Below are 21736 nucleotides of genomic sequence, written 5' to 3'. Positions count from 1 at the left end.
TCAATACTTAAATTGGACGAAACTTCCATCTTGTATAATTAAGGAACACAAGTTTAGGGCGCAAACGAGCTGGTGTAAGAGTTGGACATAGTAAAAACACCCTGAGACTGGGAAAAAGAAAGGACGGACAAACACCGGTATCAATACGTAAAGTGGACGCAGCTTTCATCTTGTAGAATTCATTAAAAGGTTCATTAATTCTACATGATGGCAAGCTGCGTCCACTTTACGTATTTGATACTCGTGTTTGTCCGGAATTGCAATGAGGAATTGCGATGCGCAATTCCGGTGTTTTTCTACAAAGTAAGCTAGCAAAGGAAGGCACACACCTCACCGGCGATGTTTTGCTTCTTCTTTGTGCATATTAAGGCGTCGCCATCGAAATGGGTCCATCGGGGCCACCAACTGTGACCACCGATGTCCGGGTCTATGCCTCGCTGTTCCGAAGCCGCCCAAATGCACAGGACATTTCCCTCTAGATCCGGGATCTCCAAACGTTTTAACTAGGGGACCGGATTGGGGCGCTTACGGCCTGAGTATCCATCGAGACGGAAGATCCAACAAGTCAAAAGATCCAATTGGTCACGTGACAGGCGAGACGGAATGTCCATTGAGACCAAATGTCCAATTGAAAGGGAATATCCAACGTGTCTGAATATCTAGCGAGACGGAAGATCCAGCCAGGTATGAATATCCCCTGAGACGGCATTACCCAATGCCGCAACCGTAGAGACGATATATACTATTGTTCAATGTGATAAGCTAGAACCTAAAGTAACGGTATAGTAAAAATAGGTTTGCAATACGTGGTTGGTAGATATGTTTCTAATGAGGCTTTGCTCTCTGTGACTGAACGAGCAGTGGCAAAACTCAGCCCTAAATTAAATGGGAAAATAAGCGCCAAAAAAACACGGACAAAGAGTAGATTGACAACGACACAGGGCGCACTCTCAACTGAATTTATTAGGAAAAAAACACAAACTTATATACCAATGGGAGCACACTATCAGACACCACACGTCACGTTAGTCTCCGCCCAGACCACGTTTCAAATATTCAAACTCATTCGTAGACAGAGCCAATGATGTATCGCTAATGCATTTTTTTACCCCTTCTCCTAATCTCAAATGCCTCGTGAAGCTCGCGTGACACTTTGTTTCTGTACCTCGCCAATATTTTAGTGCTGTCAAATGATGGGTCGCAAGTGCATCTTTTGCAATGTACAGCCAAATGCCCTGACGGTGTAGTTCTAGTTGAAGCGGCGTGCTCGCGGACCCGATCATTAATACACCTTCCAGACTGCCCTACATAGCTTAAACCACACGTCATTGGTATTTCATAAACGACGGCGGTTGCGCAATCAGTGTACTTATTCCTGTGCTTGGTATGGCACGGGTCAGTTATCGGTTGTGGATCATTAATTCTCCTGCATAACCGCGACATTTTGTTGGGCGCCGAAAATACGACCGGGACATCATAGCGCCCAGCCACCTTCTTAAGCTTATGGGAGACACCGTGCATATATGGTATCACCACAGGCCGTACGTTGCTCTTTTCGCGCGGTGGTTTCTGCGTCCCCTTGAACTTCTTTATCAAGCTCCCAGCCACTTCGACCAATGAGCTCATTGGGAAACCCCCTTTTCGCAGACGATCTACTTGTCTGACAAAGCTATCGTGGGCGCTATGCAGGCAAGACTTTCTGAGAGACGCCTCCATACACGAGCTCGCGATGCCTCTCTTCACTAGCTTGGAGTGGCAGGAATTGAAGGGAAGGACCCCCTTCTTAGATCTAGGGGAGTACTCCCACGATGTACCAACTGGCCCATCTAAGCATTTTATTCCTAAATTAAAGTTTACCTGAGAGATTCTCGCAATTTTGTGATGGATTTAAAATAAATATCCCTGGTGTCTCGGCCTCTCAGAGAAAACGGCTGACTGCGGCAAAAACATGTCCCATTTCAAACAAGACAAGCTTAAAAAAAAAAAAAAAAAAAACAGTGAGCCTTTACGCGGTGAAACCTACTCTGTCTGCTTGTTAGCGTCTTCAGAAAGCGCAAGTGGTAACGCGAGAGCGTTAAGGAGCTTGTGTCAGAGAAAAGCCGGCGTCGGCGTCACCAGAAAATCATGATTGGTCGATAAGATCATGACGTCACAGCCACATGACCTCGCGCAGAAACATCAAACAGCCCAGAACGCTCACTTGAAACGTGACGTCACCCGTGGAATGAAAATGATCAAAACAACGTGCAATGCAAATAAAATGTCACCTCATGTCTCAAATGATTTCACTTTATAAAGTAAATCATTAGCCTTAAAGAAAAAATTTGAAAAATTTTAGGCAGAATTCGAACCCACGACCCTTCACTTCCGAATCAGACACGCTACTGACTAGGAGATTCGGCACAGCGCACAAGAAACGAAGACGAAGTAGAAGGGGTTACACAGGACAAGCGCTTGTCCTGTGTACCTCTTTTTATTTCGTCTTCGTTTCTTGTGCGCTGTGTCGCCACTCGGCGTGAACCAACTAGCCCGCATCGAGGGGGATCGGTGGTCGAGTGGTCTAGCACACACCAGCTCGGAGCACGTGGAGCGAAAGCTCGCGCTGCAGAACCCAGAGTATCCTGGGTTCAATCCCCACCCCTGCTTGTTTCGATCTAAATAAGCATCGTACCGGCATGCGGTCGTGTATCACTACTGCGTGGTGCACGTTAAAGACCCCAGGCTAGCAGTCGTACTTCACTGGCTAAATTGCTTATCTATAATGGGTAACAATGTCGCCATGTTCTGGCAGACTAACCTCCTGCTATATAAACGACTAATTTTAGCCCGCATCGCCACCCTAATACTGACTAGGCCATACAGACACGCTTGAACGGATTTCTCGTTACACTCTTAAAGACGAAGCTTAAGCTTTCTTCTGTAACTTTTAATTTGTGGAACCTAATCAATTAATTACGACAAATTTTCGAACTTTCTGCTGTCACACTCCTTTGCCAGTTGTTATTTTTACTTTTTACTTAAACTGTTCGTTGAAGCCCTTAGTAAACCAGAAACAAGCAAAAGACTGCCAATGTCTAAAGAAAATACGAGAAGGAATCTGAATTCCTTCAGGCTGCGCAGCATGCCACACAGGATCGAATCCAGGCTCTCCTGTGGGATTAGTTCGCTGTGACAAGACCAACGTCAAGATCTGTCTTGGCAAGAAACGAGAGGCTCCACTCAGAACTGGATGCCTTTGCCTCATACAGCAGTGGCCATGCTGCCACCTATACCAGGACGTCTGCAATTACGTGGGCAGAATCACGAGCATTGGTATGCTCCCGGGGCTGCACAGTTCTTTCAGTAGGCGTTTAGTGACCATAAAATAAATAAAGGTTTCATGTTTTCCGCTGAGCATGTTGTCCTCTTTCGAAGACGTGGAGGAAGATGCCGCATGCCGAAAGCGGAAACCTATATCACTCTACAAAGAGCTTCTTTCGCTCTTGCCACCAGGTTTATTAATAAAACAATTACCTGCATAAAACATGTTTCTAAAATAAAAAAAGTTTTTTTTTTTTTTTTTTTTTTTTTTTTTTTTTTTTTCAGTTGAGGCTCCGCGAACTCGTACATCTCTTTTTCTTCATATTTTTCAGGAGTTGTAGATATTTCGCAGAATTAGAGACGTTTAACCAGTTTGCCAGAATCCGCCTGAGGGACCAACATTCTTTTTAACAAATTGGAAGATCTACCAGCTCGAAATACGTAAACATTGAGAAACGCATTGCTCAAATCCGGTAGCCAGAAGAATGAGAATGTATGCCGCTCCGCGTACTATATTCACTTGGCCACGTGGAGGGCGAGACGGAAAATCAACCGAGAAAGATTTTCCAATTGAGACGGAATGTCCAACGAGTCTGAATATCCAACTAGACGGAAGATCCAACCAGGCCGGAATGTCCACCGTGACTGAACATCCATCGAGGAGGAATGTCCAATTGAGACCGCACAGTGTACAGTGAATAAGTGAGTGATACTATAAAGTGCATGATCGAATGTATTGAGGGAGCAATCTCCTTCATTAGATAAAAGGTGTCAATCAGGGAGAAAAATGTTCTTTACGTCAAGAAAGATTCGATTCTCGCCGAAGATCGCTTTAGAACGTTCGAACTCAAAACAAAGTCCCTGGAAAAAGTAAAGAATGATAGAGCATCAGTCGTCCCGAGAAAGCGTGTTCTTATTCGGCAGGAAAAGAGCAGAAAGTGTTCTTTGGGAAAGAAATCCAAAAACGTACAAGCCACGGGAAAGTAAAAGATGCCGGCAATTGACGTCTCGCCCACAAGTAGATCGAGGAGGCTAAATTCAAACCTCTGGAGTGGTGGGACCAGCACGAGTTTCCGCACCTCATTCTTGTAGCACAGTTCGTGCATGCCACAGCACCAAGTGCACCAACGGAGAGAGACATCTCATTAGCGAGTATCAATTTAAGAGAGGCGAACCAGTCTTAATTCGTCCACGTTGACGATATTCTGATTCTTTCACACAGCAACCTCAACAGGTGAAACGTTGCGTGTGTGTGTGTGGGTTTTCTTTTTCTCGACATTTGGCACTGAGTTGTTTTTAAGTATAGGGTTGTTCAAGTCACCAGGCTCGATGTAAAACGGACCGTAAAAATCGAAGCCTCTACGTAGCCATCTAATCTTTTCGTCAAAAGTGTAATTCACAAGTCGGTTCTTTTTTGTAAAATTACAAAGCGTAGCTCTCGTTCTGTAAAAAAATAAGGCCAAGAAACTTGCCAGGGTCTACGGCGGGCAGCAACGCAGACGACAGGGGTCCAGTAGCGGGGTGTGTTTGGCGTTCGTAGTGATAGATGGTGCTAACTCCTTATCGCGACGGCTCGCGACCACCGTGGTTTATTAAAATGAATATAATCTTTTTCAAACGTACCTTCGGTTAAAAAAAAAAATGTGAACAATAAAAACAAACTTAAAGTAAAAAAAACGCGTCTGCATAACGGCGGCGCTTTTGCTGCCAACGGATTTCGTCTGCGTGTCGTCTGCTTTCTTTCGCTGGTCGACTGCACCTTCAGACGCTGCTCCCGACGCCATCTATCAATACGAACGCCAAACACACCCCGCTACTTGACTTTGTCGTCTGGGTCGCCGCCCGCCGTAGACCCTGGCAAGTTTCTTGGCCCTGTTTTTTACTAAAGAAAACTACGCTTTGTAATTTTACAAGAAAAAAAACGACCTGTGAAATACACCTTTGACGAAAAGTTTAGATGGCTACGTGCAGGCATCGATTTTTACGGTCCATTTTACATCGAGCCTGGTGACTTGAACCACCCTATATATGGTTCCGAGCATGCAGTTGAGGGTTCGTGTTTAAAACTAAAACCGACAGGTAGTGTTACCATTCTTGAATATTCTGATATTTTCCCAGTGGTGTACTCGCGCTTTACCACATATGCGCGAGTATCTTGCTGGGGTGAGTGAGCGCCTTTCCTCTCCCACTTTTTTGTTGTTTGGCCTCGTAGCGTCTTAGGTTGTTACAGACTCGAATGTAAACTGGTCCGGAACGGCTGGTAAGAAGACAAACTTTTGATTTAGTTAAGATATGGCCGAAGACGAGGAGCAGTCTTCGTTGTCTGGTGCCATTCTTTTGTGAAGTCTCCCTTCGCAGTCTCCCTGGTGGTCTTGCGCCGTACTCTCTTATACCCTCGTGCATAGGGTTGCCTCGCGGTGACGTGAAATGGTGATATCGCGAGGCAATACGGCAATCAGACGAGAGAGGAGCATCCGCGGTGCAATGGTGAGCCGAGCCATGTTATGCGATGGATATTGCGCGGAACTGATGCAAGCGTACGGCAAGTTCCGCCGACGACGCGGCACCTGATGGTATGTTTACACTTGCGGATCCGCTAGCGAATCCGCCCAGCTTTTGCCGCTGGAGCGAAACGCTGGGCGGAAAACGTGGCGGCGAGCCGTTTAGGTCCAGGACCTATTTCTGCCGCCGAACGAGGCGTTTCGCTGACCGGAAGTGACATTCTTGCGCAGCGCGACGCTGCCTACGTCATGAGCACGCGTACTTCCGGGAGCAGCAACGCCCAGGAGAAAGAGCCGAGGCGGGAACTTTCGCGCCTTCTCGTCATATTTGACGAGATGTTACGGGAACCGCTGCCGCAGCTGGCGTAGCCGCCGCCGCTCGAAGGAAATAGATGTAAACGCCACCCGCTCATCGCCGCCGCCGCCGGGAGCGGATCCGCTCCCGCGGCAGCGGATTTCTTTTCAGGTGTAAACGTACCATGAGTCGGGTATCGTAATCCGAAGCTCTCAGGGGCCGTTCGAGTCGAGCGGAGAAATATTCTCTCGGGAGTCGCTGTGTGTCGGTGCGTACGTGACCACAGCCTAAATAAAATGACAGAATGTTATTAGTCTGGCCTTCGTTAACTTTCCGTTTATGACATGGTATCACAAAGGAAAAATTAAAATCAATATTAAAATTTTCTTTATTTCTTGAGCGCATCTCATAGATATCTTATCCGATAAAATAGAATACAATAAAATGACTTTCACCGTATTCTGACACGAAGAGTTGTTCGTACAAAGGTAAGCAGACGGCTGATACGATACCATCCAGATGCGATATTTTTCGTTTTTAGTGCGAAAGCATCACCTGCCCCATGGAGCGGCGCCGGCGTTGTCCGTCACCGCGGAGAACGGGCAACAAATGCGGGCGTCGTTTCTGACCGCGAAAAACGTGCAACTAAAGAGAGGATGGCGCGGTCGCCCCTCTTCCCCTCCCCCTTAAGTTACGTCTTAGACCCTCTCTCCCCCGTTTTGGGTCACGTGTCAGCGCTTACGGTCAAAACATCCAACGGTGCATAACATCCAACGAGTCAAAACATCCATCCGGAGGCTTGAAAGACGGGGACTTTGAGAAGTTGGAGGAAAAAAAAAAATATATATATATATATATATTAGTTGACTCATTTTTGTACATTTAGCTAGCATATCGTTTTTAACCTTTCTCTATAATGTTTTATGTGTGGATGTACGCATTGTATTTTAAATTGTTCGCATGATTTTTCTAGTACTTAAGTGCCTCATACAAAGACTTCTGTCGTTTTTGAGGCACAAAGAACTAAATAAATAAATAAATAACTTATAAGATAACGCTTGTACTTTGCGATGACGGTTCCGGAAGGATGCAATTTACCTTCGCCAGGGACCTGCTCGCTGTTCGGCCACAGTTATCTCCACTGGACGCTGCTCGGCTGGAGCAATTTGCAAAATATTTGGACAGCTTCTGGCTTTCGAACACAGTCGTCAAAGGCATCTGCGGCCATTTGTGAGAACGATGGACCACGCACCACCAACACGGCGGAAGGGTGGCAAAACGGACAGCACAGCCGACTGACGAGTCATCATCCAGACTTGGCTGAATTGATACATTTCCTGCAAGTTATCCAGCATTCCTCGCCAAAACAGGGTACACCTCTTGGATCCCCTCGCGGTGGCGTCTGCACCGGCGGTCCAAGTGGGCAGACGTAACAAGTGGCTGCAGGAGGAAATAGCTATGGTTTCGTGCTTGTTGGCGACTGCAGTTACGACATTTCAAGACGTCCTCAACTACGTTGGCAGGAGTTTAATGATTGGAGTTGTTGCATAGAACGAACGGACTAGTACGTGAGCCGGCTTACCTGAAAATGAGTAATTTTTATAGATGGTATATGCTTGAGCACCTAATAAACAGTTTTGAATGCCTCGTGCAATACTGGCGTTTTACTCAACGACCTTTCGTAAAATATCATAGCGTCGCATCTCGGAGTGAAACTCTGGGCACAAACTACACTCCGTTACTCCCTTGGCCTGCAGAGCGATGAAATCGCTGTGGCAGCCATCTTTTCGCAAGTGCAACCAATGGAATGCTTCTGCTAGCTTGACATCGTTCTCTCCGCGTGAGCATGTACGGAGATAGAGGCGATCACATGGTGTGACATCGACAGGTCTAACGAACGTGCAGTTTATTCGGCACTGTCAGCATCGGGGCGAAGGGAGTGCAGTGTGATGAACCCCGACTGGCCATATGCATCTAAATATGTAATAACAGGCCTTCATCGGTACCCAATTAAGGCCTGGAGCATAAAATGTTTTCGGCCTTCCGTGCGCCTGTTTCTCCAGCGTCCGCCTCTCGTTGAGCTACTACTTTGGCTTTCCGAGCATACGCTACTGCTGCACGACTCCGGACCACTTGCTCGGCTTTTGCTGCGACATTATTAGAAGCACGTGGAGCCCGCTCCCGAGCTTGATGATTTTCACCGTTCCCCATGTTTGCTCCGCTTATGGCGTCTTATTTTGTGCTATCACAGACACCACTCATAGCCCATCGACCACTTCGTTGATCCTCCGCATGTGACAAATATACACATTTAATTTGTTTTTACTCTTAATTAGGCGTTCAGCTCAAATAATATGATTATAATGCAATTAAATGCAATGGTGCAAGCGAGCTGGACACCTAGCTGTGTTTGGAGATTTGTGTTTGTCCATTGTCCCTTTTCTTCCCCTTCTCCAGGGATTATTTTCGTCAGTTCAAATAAATTGCTGAAATTCCTTCCCCCTCTCTAACCGTTCTTGAAACATACCATTCGCAAACTTGCATGCTGAAAATGTTTGATACGCAGTAAGTTTCATTATACCGTTTTCAAGCATGCAATCCTCTCACCGCATTATGGAGCCGTCCCCGCTGCGCATGCCTGTTCCCCTGGGTTGAATACAGAGCGAAACACTAGAAGCGGTTTTCACGAGCTCTGATAAGATAGGACATCGGCAGTGTGTACAGTGTCACTAACCAGTGTACTGTACACTAAATAAAAATCTCCACGTGGTAAATGATGTTGATTGGGGCGAAGCTCTGGTGGTGCTGATGATACTGATTTTGTTCATAGGTAGTGCTGATGGTGCTGATTTTGATGGTGCTGATGGTGCAAAGTTTAACGTGATTATATACGCATTTGACCGCAGCGCCCTCTCCTGTATAGACGTTGAGCGGCTACATGCAACGTTTCATCCATGACAGAAACCTCAGTTCTTGAGTTACTACCACATCTCAGAGCCCCCTACTCGTCCCGCAGTCGTGGCCGAGTGGTTAAGGCGATGGAGTAGAAATCCATTGGGGTCTTTCCGCATAGTTCGAATCCTGTCGACTGCGTGAACATTTTTTTTTCTTTTTTTAAGAAGACAGATGGGATGGCAATAGATGTGAGCACAGACGCCGGACGGACAAGGCTAGACCCTAAGGAACTTCGCCCCTAAAATTAAAAACATAAAATAGAAATATTCTACTTATTCTCTGCGTTTGCTTCTATTTCCTGAAAATGCGAAAACATAGACCGTCTCTTCGTCATTTATATAGGTTTATTTAAGAACATGTGGCAAATGCCACATAATCTTCGATAAACCTATATTTGTTTACTATATTTTTAAAAGTCGGTTACACGAAATAACAACCCTTTCAGGTAAAAGGGATCTAACACCCCAAAAGCTAAATTTATTTATCTGAATCGGAACCTCTATCACGTCAAAACGTTCAACGAGTCGGAACATCCGTCCGAGTCAGAACATCCAACGCGTCCAAACGTCCAACGAGTCAAAACATCCATCCGAGTCAGAACATCAAACTCGCCAAAACGTCCAACGAGTCAGAACATCCCTCCGAGTCAGACATCCAGCGTGTCAAAACGTCCGACAAGTCAGAACATCCCTCCGAGTCAGAACATCCAACGCGTCAAAACGTCCAACGAGTCAAAACATCCCTCCCAGTCAGAACATCCAACGTGTGAAAACGTCCAACGAGTCAGAACATCCCTCCGAGTCAGAACATCCAACGCGTTAAAACGTCCAACGAGTCAGAACATCCCTCCGAGTCAGAACATCCAACGCGTCAAAACGTCCAACGAGTCAGAACATCCCTCCGAGTCAGAACATCCAACGCGTCAAAACGTCCAACGAGTCAAAACATCCCTCCGAGTCAGAACATCCGGCGCGTCAAAACGTCCAACCAGTCAAAACATACCTCCGAGTCAGAACATTCAACGCGTCAAAACGTCCAACGAGTCAGAACATCCTTCCGAGTCAGAACATCCAACGCGTCAAAACATCCAAGGAGTCAAAACATCCCTCCGAGTCAGAACATCCGGCGCGTCAAAACGTCCAACCAGTCAAAACATACCTCCGAGTCAGAACATCCAACACGTCAAAACGTCCAACGAGTCAGAACATCCTTCCGAGTCAGAACATCCAACGCGTCAAAACGTCCAAGGAGTCAAAACATCCCTCCGAGTCAGAGCATCCAACGCGTCAAAACGTCCAACGAGTCAGAACATCCCTCCTAGTCAGAACATCCAACGCGTCAAAACATCCCTCCGAGTCAGAACATCCGGCGCGTCAAAACGTCCAACCAGTCAAAAAATACCTCCGAGTCAGAACATTTAACGCGTCAAAACGTCTAACGAGTCAGAACATTCTTCCGAGTCAGAACATCCAACGCGTCAAAACGTCCAAGGAGTCAAAACATCCCTCCGAGTCAGAACATCCGGCGCGTCAAAACGTCCAACCAGTCAAAACATACCTCCGAGTCAGAACATCCAACGCGTCAAAACGTCCAACGAGTCAGAACATCCTTCCGAGTCAGAACATCCAACGCGTCAAAACGTCCAAGGAGTCAAAACATCCCTCCGAGTCAGAGCATCCAAAGCGTCAAAACGTCCAACGAGTCAGAACATCCCTCCGAGTCAGAACATCCAACGCGTCAAAACATCCCTCCGAGTCAGAACATCCGGCGCGTCAAAACGTCCAACCAGTCAAAAAATACCTCCGAGTCAGAACATTTAACGCGTCAAAACGTCTAACGAGTCAGAACATCCTTCCGAGTCAGAACATCCAACGCGTCAAAACGTCCAAGGAGTCAAAACATCCCTCCGAGTCAGAACATCCGGCGCGTCAAAACGTCCAACCAGTCAAAACATACCTCCGAGTCAGAACATCCAACGCGTCAAAACGTCCAACGAGTCAGAACATCCTTCCGAGTCAGAACATCCAACGCGTCAAAACGTCCAAGGAGTCAAAACATCCCTCCGAGTCAGAACATTCGGCGCGTCAAAACGTCCAACCAGTCAAAACATACCTCCGAGTCAGAACATCCAACGCGTCAAAACGTCCAACGAGTCAGAACATCCTTCCGAGTTAGAACATCCAACGCGTCAAAACGTCCAAGGAGTCAAAACATCCCTCCGAGTCAGAACATCCGGCGCGTCAAAACGTCCAACCAGTCAAAACATACCTCCGAGTCAGAACATCCAACGCGTCAAAACGTCCAACGAGTCAGAACATCCTTCCGAGTCAGAACATCCAACGCGTCAAAACGTCCAAGGAGTCAAAACATCCCTCCGAGTCAGAACATCCGGCGCGTCAAAACGTCCAACCAGTCAAAACATACCTCCGAGTCAGAACATTCAACGCGTCAAAACGTCCAACGAGTCAGAACGTCCCTCCGAGTCAGCACATCTAACGCGTCAAAACGTCCAACGAGTCAGAACATGCCTCCGAGTCAAAACATCCGGCTCGTCAAAACGTCCAACGAGTCAAAACAAATACCAATGGACATTTTCACTCGATGGATGTCTTGACGCGTGGAAGGAGGGGAGGGGGCGGAAGTTCTCGTTCCTCACGCGTTCTACGCTCTGCTTTCAGCTATGTCGCGCCGCGCAGCAGCGTGGCGCGCTGCCGGCTGACCTCACCCAGAGCCGTATATTGGGAGAGTTTGGCCAGTGGGTGTGGCGACGAAGGCGCCGGAGAGGAGAAAAGTAAATGAAAGGGAAGAGAGTGCCGAAGGAGCGAGAGAGAAAGAAGGGAGTGGAGAGGAGACGACCGTCATATTTGAGCAACGCTGTCGGAGACTGGTCGGAGAAGAGCATTGCTGAGGCTACGCGTCGTCTGCTACGGACCGACTTCTTCTTCGCTTGAAGAACATTTTGTGGCCACACGCCGAAAAATCTTCATTTATTAGCTTTTTAACCCACCGAGGAATAATAGAATGTCATTTTCTTGCCAGAGCCAGCGATATAAAAGGCAATAACCGAGATCTAGATGCCGATCCTACGCATTTCGCCGGGAGAATGATCGAAGATGGCGGCCCTCCCCACTCAGATGGGAGCAGCCGGGAGTTCACGCGCATGCGCTCATGCCTCTCGCTCTACGCCGCGTGCTCATTGGCTCACTTGGGAGGAGAGCGTTTCGGCGGCGAGATCATAGACTGGCCAAACTCTCCCCATATACAGCTCTGACCTCACCCGCGGAGGAGCGGGCGCGCTGCTTGTAGGAATGCGCTGCGCGTAGGAATGCCTTCGCATTCCTACACGTAAACAGTCTTAAGTGCACTCCTGTCATTTTTATTCATGCTTGGTTTTATGATGTCAAATGAATGCGCGGATTGAGGGTCGGATGCGGCTCCGAATTTTGCGGATGCGGTTCGGATGCGGACTCAAAGTCTGCGGACGCGGATCGGATGCGGATGCAATTATTTAAAACATTGCGGATGTGGTTCGGATACGGCTACGAAGTCTGCGGATGTGGATCGGATGCCGATAATCAAACTGTTATCCGCGTAGGGCTCTACATATGACTTTTTTTTAATAATTCTGGTGATGACAATGTACAATGAATAATATGCCGAGAGATTCGGCGTTGCGACGTAGTTTCTAGGCATGTGTGAATGGTGGATTTTGAGTTTGAAGCGAATTCGAAGCGAATAGTGGTTTTAGCCCAATATTTTCGAACTGAGTACCGAATAGTTTCTCCAAGCTTTTTAATACTGCACCATGCCTAAATGAAAACCCATCTAAACTCGTAAATGTTGTTCCCAAACTTCGACTTGTCCCTACCTAAGCTAATTTTAATTTAGCTATATTTGTATACTGTTGCTTCAGGAAGTCCACTGACTACACGGAAATAGCAAGTAAACAATGCATATGACATACAATAAACGTACAGAGATCACAGCTATACCTAATCGAGGAAATTTTTTAAATATTCTTGATATATGCAAATATTTTTTATTAAAATTAGAATCTCAGAAAGTAAGAAAAATACAATCATGAATGATGAACGTAGGTTGTCAGGACATCTCTGCCTAACATACACTTTTGAATCATAGCCATAGTTTAATTTTGAAACTTTTACTATAGTGTAGATATCAACATTCACAAAGTTTGCGTTTCATTTTACACACACCACGCCCACGTGTGCGATATTTGTACTTTTCGAAGCGTTGATATCGGCGGGTTAGCTCTCAGAGGACGCTAGGAGCTTTCGAAGCCAATACTGTAAGGAGTATTCAGTGGCGGCCATAGCTGAGTGCGCGACTGCTGAGCGCGTGCTGATGGCGAGCTTCCACAGTTCTTTTGCAACGTGCATTCCACGCCATCAAGATTGTAGGTCTCACAGCCTATTAATGTGAGCTCGTTCTGAGCATGCGCTCTAAAGAGCACCCACAAATATGGCGTCCTGTGAATACTCCCTATACTGTTTTTCACGCGATCGTTCGGAGTGGCGCAAAGACCGACGTGCGTTGCGCAACGTCACGTGGCACCATGGCGTCGGAATAAGGGGGGGGGGGGGGGGGGGTCGTTTCTTAAACAATTTCATGTAAGCAATACAAAGAAGGAAAAAGAGAATCACGCTAAATTTAGCTCTCTCATCCCACTCCCCACTCCCACCAACGTCGCCCCCCCCCCCCCCCCCCCCCCCCCTTCCCTGAATGACTGGATGCGGTAGCGCCTGCTGAGGCTCATCGTAACATGAAATGAAGTATAACATCTGAATGCACATGGATAGACGGTAGACCCAATCCGTGAACGTGTAAGCGTTCGGTTCGCGGATTGATAATAAATAATAAACGGATAAATAATAAAAAGCACTCACCACTAACGCCGACTACGAGGATCCAGACGGTCAGTACCAGCACGTACATGTCCTGACTGGCTGCCGCGCTGGTCAGGAAAGGATAGCTGGAGACAGCGAGTCTCCCACGTGCGTCTCGGAATCAGATGAAAATGCAACCCAGCGGAAACGGCTAGAAATGTATATAGGCTGAAGGGAAGTAGAGTCATCTCGCTCCCGTCCATTCGTTGAGCTGCCCAGGGGTTGCGAAAACCTCGACTTCCTCCACTGTAGCGGTCCTTGCTGCTATCTTCGAGAAGCAGAGACACAATTGCTGCGGCTGCTCGCTGGTTTTCGTTTCTTTATTATATTTGCCGTCGCGGATGCTGTTCATCGATAAGGAATGCGTTAATGACTCCGTGTTGGTTTGAAGTCCGATTGGATTCAACTTTGATTTGGCGAATCATCACTCTAAACAAATGCACTGTGCACGTCTAGCTTCCCCGCAGTGCACGCGGTGGGCTGATCAGTGCGATCCGCGTTCAACGGACAGCCGCAAACTTTGAAGAACAAAACCACTTTCAAGCATAAACTTTAAACGCAATGAAGAAGTGGAGTTCATTTACTGGACGGCCCAGCACCAACATGTTTTCGGAACTTCTTTAGTGTGCTGATGCTGTATTACAAGCCTATGTACAGGGTGACTAGAAAAAGAAGAAAAAAAAAAAAGAAGAAACCGGACAAACATTTTTTTATGCTTTTATTTTCAACGAAGAAATTTAAAAAAAAAAAAAAAAACATTTATCAATGGACAGCAATAATATGGTCCTTCTGTAACCACATTCTCAGCAGGTTTCGAAGTGACCGTCCTCAGCGCTCTGAGGCTCAGAGCCTCAGGCGCTTATTGAAATTTTTGGCGATGGGCCGCAGCTCCTCCGCCGTGATTCGGTCCCACTCCCGGCGCGGGGATTGCTTCACCGACTCCAAACTGTTGCGGCGCTTAGCACAAGCCCTGGACTCCAAAACTGCCCACACGCTGTAATCAATCGGGTTGAAATCCAGTGAGAACGGCGGCCATTCTTGCGAAGCGATGAAACTCGGAAAATTGAGCCTAGGTGAAAATGCGCCTTCTGTTATCTCGAGGTGCTTTGAGATGGCTGAGACTGAACCAGGGTGCCGAGAAAGTTTGAGGCTACACCACTCCTGAGTTGTTTTCACCTGTGAGTCGGCGCCTTGTTAGAAGGTCCATTCTGCGTCGCCTAAGTGCTGCCGGGCCCACGGAAGTATACCCCTATAAAAATGATTTTTGACTTTTTATTGAAAACGTGTTGACTTCTTGTTGCCTCTGGTTACTTTCTTTTGACTCTGACCTTCCGTTGGAATGGTCAACAGAAAGTTTGTTGACTTTGTGTTGAAACTTTTGTGATGATTTTCTTCAGCCTGAGTCGAAAGAAAAGCTGTTGACTTTCTATTAACTTTATGTTGATTTTTTTGTGCTGACTTTCTGTTGACAGTGTCATCAGAATGACTGCAGACGTTCTGTTTACTTTGTGTTGAAAATTTTCAGTTGACTCTCGGTAGCCAATGTCAATAGAAAAGCTACAGACTTTCTGTTGACTTTTATTGAACATAGTACACCCCGACTAGATGCCAAAACTTGCTAAGTTTCTCAGTAGTCTCTGACAAAGTGAGAACGGGAAACAGTTTCAGTTGTCCCGCCTCCAACGCGAGCCTACTACCCTTGACTTAACGCTTCGGCGTTCGTGCACCTCGAGCGCGCGTGCCGTCAAAGCACGACGGAAGGCATGGGGCGCGTCCTGAAGGCCAGGCGTTCAAAAGGCATGCCCTGCCGTTCTGACGTTGTGACTATAGTGACTTACATGGCCACATTAAATAGTCAACTAGTAAAGAAAATTAAAATAACTAAAAGGCCAGGCGTTCGAAAGGCATGCCTTGACGTTTTGACTATAGTGACTTCATTGACCAGATTTAATAGTCAACTAGTAAAACAATTAAAATAACTATTTGAAAGTGGAGAAACTGCCTTGACTCGCTTCGTCCTGAGTTGTGCGATGCAGAGCAGCGATAATATTTCTTCTAGAGCCGTTTTTGTGGATGCTGTTTTAGCGACTGCGCCAAATTATCATTAGTTGTACGAATGCGTTTTAGTAAAAGATATCGTCCACGAAATTCGAAACACTGTTTTCCCTTTGACAGACTCCCGAGTAGAGGATCAAAGACTTGGAAGCTTAATAAGTGCTAAGGTGGTCACCGACCAAATGATTACCTTCAATCTGTAGGCTATATAAGGCTCTGGAGCAGTCGATGGGAGTGTGATCCGGCGTTCAGTGCTTCATGGTGTTTGTGTTCGTTTCTAATGTGTAGTTCTGGAATATATGTAGTAGTGCCTTCAAATACCACAGAATTTACTAACATTTACTGATTTAGTAATATACTAACAAAATATAAAAAACGATCGCGTTTTTTTTACGTCATTTTCCGGCAGCCAATTTGGAGGAGAGTGGAAAGCCACAGTAAGCTTCCGGAACTTTGTTGAATAAATAGCTAAGCTGTAAAGCATTTTTTTTTTCATTCTAATCTTCTGTAGCTTTTCAGCATTTCAATTGAAAAGCAACAGAAAAAGCATCTTGGAGGCTACAGAAAGTCTGTTGACTTTCTTATTACAAAGCGGGCCAATATTCAAAAGAAAGTCAACAGAAAATCTAGAGAAAATCAGATGAAAAACGATTGACATTTTATATCCTCTGATGACTTTTTTCAACCGCCTTTCAACAGAAAAGCATCACAATTTTTGTAAGGTGATGATTTTGATGTTAAAGTGTCCCTTTAAGACCGTACAGTCGTAAAGGGACGCTGACAGGGCATTTATGCTCTCCAAGGTTTTTATTTGTACGTGACATATGAGAACACAACTACCCAGAACACAAGTTGCCACTCTAAATTCGTTTTCTTTCCGCCTCAAAACCGCCGATCGAGAACTGGCCGGCTCGAGTCACGCTCACTCTCTTCTCCGTTGTCACGTGCCGTTTTCTATGGTTTAGCCACAACCACCAAAGATAATCAAAGACTTGGGTCATGGAAGGCCCACCTCAATATTAAGTATAGAAAAAGTATTCAATACCCATTTATCCTGGCTCCTTAAAAACTGCAAATACGTTGAGTGAAAAAAATAAATTGCACAGCCACGTGACTATTGGTAACTCTCTCCTCCTCTATATTTCTTCTTCCTCCCCAGTCCAGTTTCGGTTTTGGTTTAGAGCCGTTGCGCTTTTTTTTTCATTTTATTAAAATATGCGTCAAGGTGTAGTAATATACTGATTGGATATACATAGTCTTCTGACAACATAATAGATCAATTGGCAAACAATTAAGAAAACATTGTTGGGAGTTGGCAGTGTCCCTTTGAAAGGATACTAGCATAATGATATTTCGGCGCTTATTTTTTGTCTATTAGCCCCGAGAAGTTTGCATGGTGCCTCCTTACGGCGAACCGGGGTGACGTCACGGTTAAAAACATCGCCGCTAATGGAGTCAGCGTGCAGGCACTAAACAGAGATGGTCTAGAGAGACTTAAAATAGCTCTTGAGACAGACGAAGCGATCAAAGAATGCTTGACGCCCAAGTTCCCGGTGCGCTTCAGGCCGCAGTTTCGGGTTACGGGGGTTGACCCTTCGGTCACCCGCGAAAAAGCCCTTCTTAAACTGAAGGAGCAGAATGGCCTGGACTGTACCGAGGAGCAAGTCACCATCAGGACCGTCTTACTGGATCGTTTCAGCGGTACTCAAAAGATCACCTTTGAAGTCGATACTGCATTATATACCATCCTCAATGAAAAGAAGTTCATTTATCTGGGATGAACTTGGTGTCCTATTGCCGAATATTTTCACGTAGTTAGGTGCTCAAAATGCTGCCAATATGGGCACACGAGCCAGTTTTGCCAGGCAGATGGTGACGTGTGTGGCCGATGCAGCACAGAACATGAAGGAAGGTGTCATAGAGGCAAAAAATGCACAGCATGTAGCAAATCGAACGATAGACAGGGTACGACTCTACCAACCAACCACAGTTTTTACGATACAACCTGCCCTCTGTACAAACAACAAACGGATCGACGCAGAATGCGCACCACATACTAATAAAAAAAAAACTTTAATATAAGATGGCAACAAATACAAAGGTTTCACATATATATACTTAGCGCATTCAAGAACGGCAGCGAAGAACCTATCTAGGGTTGTTCGTGATCTTAAGCCCGACGTCCTATTAATTCAGGAACCGTACTATACCTAACAATAATATAGTCGGTTGTTCAATTAATGATATGATTTTCGCAGCAAAGAGACGCCAGCTATGTGCTATAGTATTTAAAAACATTGACTTTGTGCCATTTCCAATTAAGGTTGAAAGAGATAGAGGTTAATTATAAACATAGAAAATAAGACTACCAAAATAACACTAGTTTCTGCTTATTGCTCCCCATCGAGCAATCTTAAGGATTTTTTTCTTGTCTTAAATAACGAACTACAAACAATTACGTATGACAACCTAATCATAGGTGGTGACTTTAATGCGAAAAAAGGAATATGGGGGTAAGCAATGACAGACGAAAGAGGGGAAGAATTAATAGAGTTTATGTTATGTAATAATTTGGTCACCTTAAATTCTAGTGATTCGATTCCTGCTTTTGAGACGGCGAATTGTAGGAGCTGGATAGATGTAACTTTAACCTCACTTAACTTGATATCAGAGCTAGTTTTCTGGAAAGTCTTTACAACGGAATCCCTCAGTGGCCATAGATATATTTTCTTTTCTTTGTTTAACGTAAGAACACCGATAAAAACGACTAACAAAAAAGGGAGAACTCGAATTACTTAAAAGGATAAATGATGAAAGATGGTGTAAGCGAATTGCCATCACTCAAATTAATTCAGTTACAAATAACTTTAATTATCTTCTATAATAAAATCAGTTATGATGAAAGAAAATGTATGCGCACAGTCAAACAAAATCATAAATCCCATCCTTGGTGGACACAAGAGCTTGGCATTATGAGGAAAAAAGTTAGAGCGCTTAGGCGCAGATACCAACGTTGCGAAAATCCAGAATTAAGACAAACCTTTAAGCGTGCTTACTACGAATATTTGCAAGATTACAAAGAAGCATTTACACACGAAAAATCCGCTACTAATGCTCTTTATCACTTAAAACAGATACTCGAAATTAATAGAATAGAAGATAAACACTCAGTCTTAATTTCTTTCGATTTTCAAGGGGCTTTTGATTCCGTCTGGCACCCGCTTGTATTAGAATATTTAAGAGAACATAAATGTCCGGCAAACTTATACAAGTTGTTAAGATCGTTCCTTCAACATAGAGCAAATACCTATTTATCACTAGCTCGGGAGGTAACGTCTCCTGTGGAGGTGGGATGTCCTCAGGGCTCCCCGCTGAGCCCACTTCTATGGAATATCTCAATATCCAAACTTTTAAACATAACTTGTCCATCTCTAGTGCATATTCAAGCATATCCAGACGACACCATACCGATAATTTCATGTGCAACTCGACGCGCTCTTGAAGACGTGGCAGATACAAGCTTGAAGCTTATATCGGACTGTACTACCCAACATCGTCTGATTCTTAATTACTCTAAATGCCATTGCCTTTTATTTGTTGCAGGTAGAAGGCTCACCCAAGCTGGTCCTCCGACTATACGGTTTAATAATAACAGTCTAAAGTTTGTTACAACTATGCAAATCTTAAGGGTAATATTCGATGGAAATCTCATCTTTCTGCGACATACACTGCACTGGGATATAAATCATAAACAACAGCGGGATATATACCTCAGATGTATTGAGAGGTACTCTGTATACTGTCAATACAGAGCTAGTACATGGTGGAAGAATGCACAAAGCTCTCACTTTCTTAGAAAAGTGACTTCTGTTCAACGAATTCCTTTGCTAACTATCACCCGTGCCTATCGTACTACCAGTAATATATGTCTTTCTATGCTCAGTAACGTTCTGCCTCTTCATATTACATTGGGAAAAGAAGTTAAACAATTCTTATTGTTTCAAGAAAATAAGGAAATACTATGTAACAATATAACATCTAACAGGCATATGATCCTTGGTCTATATATCCAGCATTTAAACATAAAATAGAATACGCATCAAATATAACTATCCCTAGTCACTTCAGTATATACAGAGATGGTTCCTTAACAACAGGAAAAGTAGGTGCCGCATTTGTGGTGATGTTGCCTTCAGGAGACAGAAAAAATTTAACAATATAGACTCCCAGATTATGTTACGATTTGCGATGCAGAGCGAACGGCTTTTCAGCAAAGCTCTTATTTATGTAAAAGATGACAAAACTCATCCTGCAGTTATAACCATATACACAGATAGCCTCTCTCTTCAAAACCTTCCAAATATAGACACTAAAATCAGACCTATAAATGTAATAAAGTAACTTAACAAAGAACTACAAGTAATACATAGAATATATTTTGTGCACGTCAAAGCACATGCTGGAAATGTCGGTAACGAATTAGCTGACCAATATGCAAAACTCGCCTATTCTGGAGGTAAATTCATTACATGTTTTTCGTTCAAGCAATATGTAAAACAACAACTATTTCAGGAGGCTATAAAGAAATGGGACGAAGAGTGGCAAATAATGGGTCGACAAAAAGAACTATTTACATGGATCCCTTCTGTGTACGGAATTCCAGTTCTGTTTCCTCCACCTTCTCTCCTTGCACATATATTAACAGGGCACGGAAAGTTTCCATTCTATCTTTTCAGGTTTAAAGTAACAAATAATAATAACAATATCTGCAATGCTGACTAACACCAAGGCAATTACAATACTTGAACACATGATGATATTCATTCAGGATGAGATGAGTTCTCGATGAATGCAACAAAGGAACGTACTGATGGCATAAGCAGCATGCTAGGAATTGATAGATAGTGGGTGGCTGAGAGACGGTTGGTGGCGTACCTTCCCATTCAGGGTTGGTTGGGGGTGATTGGTGAGCCATCCCAGACCAAGAACCGCCCGGTCTTGCGGACCCGCACAAACAACCTTAAATATGATATCATCTGTAAACATTGAAAATGCTGGTAAACAGAATTGCAGAAGCATAGTGAAACATAGCATTAAATAACATGTAAAGTATTAACAAAAATATGTAATAACAACATGCATACAAAGAAAAACATCAGATTGACTGGTGGCTTAAGCGAAAAAAAAATAGCTTGATGATGAAAATTTAACATTAAATATAATGCTCAAGACAACTAAAAACTTTCTTCATATAAAAGACAGAATGAAAAGAAAGTACTGTTCCATGAAAATGGAACAAGAAAAAAAAAAGATTTATTTTAAGTGAAAGAGAGAGAATATAGGTCTTGGACTGATCATCGGTCTAATGCAGAACGTCGCAAGATAAACAATGTAAATAGTTGTACAGAATGTATATAATGTATATATGGAAAACGTTCATGTAAAGTAATATGTTCTATCTGAAGGATCAAGTTTGTACACACCATCACAGCCGCAATTTGTAAGCTCGAAACAACTTCGAGAATCAGAACACCAACAGAACTGTTATTTTTGGCATCACCATAGGCCCAATTAATTCCTATTCAAAACCAATCAAAAATCAGATCACGGATCATTACACAAACACATGACACCGATAAAATTTTCTAACCAGACCAATTGGCTAAGATCACAATACTCATGAGAACCAGCCCGTCGGCGGCACAAGCCTGCGACCTGACCTG

Source organism: Ixodes scapularis, unplaced genomic scaffold (genome assembly GCF_016920785.2).
Source record: "Ixodes scapularis isolate PalLabHiFi unplaced genomic scaffold, ASM1692078v2 PGA_scaffold9__187_contigs__length_104089568, whole genome shotgun sequence".
Taxonomy (NCBI): domain Eukaryota; kingdom Metazoa; phylum Arthropoda; class Arachnida; order Ixodida; family Ixodidae; genus Ixodes; species Ixodes scapularis.
Note: the sequence above shows the minus strand (reverse complement) of the source record.